The sequence below is a fragment of the Alligator sinensis genome, unplaced genomic scaffold (assembly GCF_000455745.1).
Source record: "Alligator sinensis unplaced genomic scaffold, ASM45574v1 scaffold570_1, whole genome shotgun sequence".
NCBI lineage: Eukaryota > Metazoa > Chordata > Crocodylia > Alligatoridae > Alligator > Alligator sinensis.
This window is the reverse complement of record NW_005841997.1, coordinates 2,885,593-2,886,916: the sequence shown is the minus strand read 5'-3', so window position 1 is coordinate 2,886,916 and position 1,324 is coordinate 2,885,593. Positions and strand designations below refer to the sequence as shown.

The window sequence follows — 1,324 nt, the reverse complement described above, 5'->3', positions numbered from 1 at the left end:
GTTGCAAGTGCATGAAATAAAATGCAGTAAGGGTAGATGCTGTAAAGGTAGGTGCCCCCAAGGACTCGGCGTTACTGTCTCTGCTACTGCTTACATGAAACCTGTAAATGTACCAATGAAGCCGCTGCAAGGACATCCTGAGAGGCTGTTCTCAAGCATACCGTAGACCATGGTCTCCCTGTAAACCGTTTTGAATACACGAGTCTCCCCATTCCATGCGGTACCTCATTGATTATGCAGTCCTGGGATCTGTTTTAGCAGAATAACAAAGTTCTTAGCTCTGGGATATTTCTCTTCCTCATGTACCATTCTTTGAATTTTCTCAAAGTATTTGCTTGGCAGAAAATGCTGAGGAATATGCATTTGTAAGAATGTAGAAATGGAAAGTACCCTGCTGCACCTACCCTGAGGTAGGATTGTCTCCTCCTAATCAGAATATCATTGCAGAGCTTCACACATTCCCATTTATGGAAATCTTTTGTTCTAATATAGGTGCTCCTTACTTTTTTCTTCCTTCTCTTTCAAAAAATTCTTTGTGTTTTCTCTCGTTCTTTACATAATTGAGGTATAAATTAGAGAGGTTAAGACCAGGAGAGTCTAAAGAAACCAACTCCCAATCAGTTGAATAAAATTCACTGTTCACTATCCAATAGGGAATAAGTCCTGTCTCACCTTACCTGTTTCTCCACTGAATTCTAGGCAGCACGTTATGTATAGTGCCAGTGGCATAGGGTGATCCAGGTTCCTGAGTGAGCAATGTATTTGTGGAGTTTTAGGCTTAAAATGTAGCAGAGTCCCAAACACCCACTGATTTTTGCAGGAGGCCGAGCCAGTTATTCTCTTGGTTCACGAGTGTAAATCTGAAGTAGCTTCATTAGTTTCAGCTGACTTGCAGATTTAATATCCATGTAAGTGGCAGCAGAACTTGGTTGCCTATTCCTGCTACTAACTCGGTGGTCTCTTTGATTAACTTGACAACGCTATTGCGACAGAGAAACTGATCTGCAAAGTCAGCATTTAAGGTCTGACCAGGCACTACACTTCATTTTCTAGGAAACAGTCAGAGTTCATGGTAAGTAACTTAATTGAAAATAAAAGCTCAGTCCTCCTCCAAGAAGGCTGCAGAATTGCAGCAATGTGGATGCTGATCTTGAAATCCTCCTCCAAGCCAGTTCAAACAGGAAAGCACCTATAATCTATGCATGGGAGACAAGAACATTTGGCTCACTGCAGGTTTTCATAGATTCATAGATGCTAGGGTTGGAAGGGACCTCAACAGATCATCGAGTCTGACCCCTTGCCTGGGCAGGAAAGAGGGCTGGGG

At 42.5% G+C, this 1,324-nt stretch overlaps 1 protein-coding gene across 1 annotated transcript in view; it reads left to right on the top strand.

The window, feature by feature from the left end:
- ARVCF (ARVCF, delta catenin family member) overlaps positions 1 to 1,324 on the top strand; it is a 412,391-nt gene that overhangs the window by 65,822 nt on the left and 345,245 nt on the right. The gene's annotated exons all lie outside the window — the stretch shown is intronic.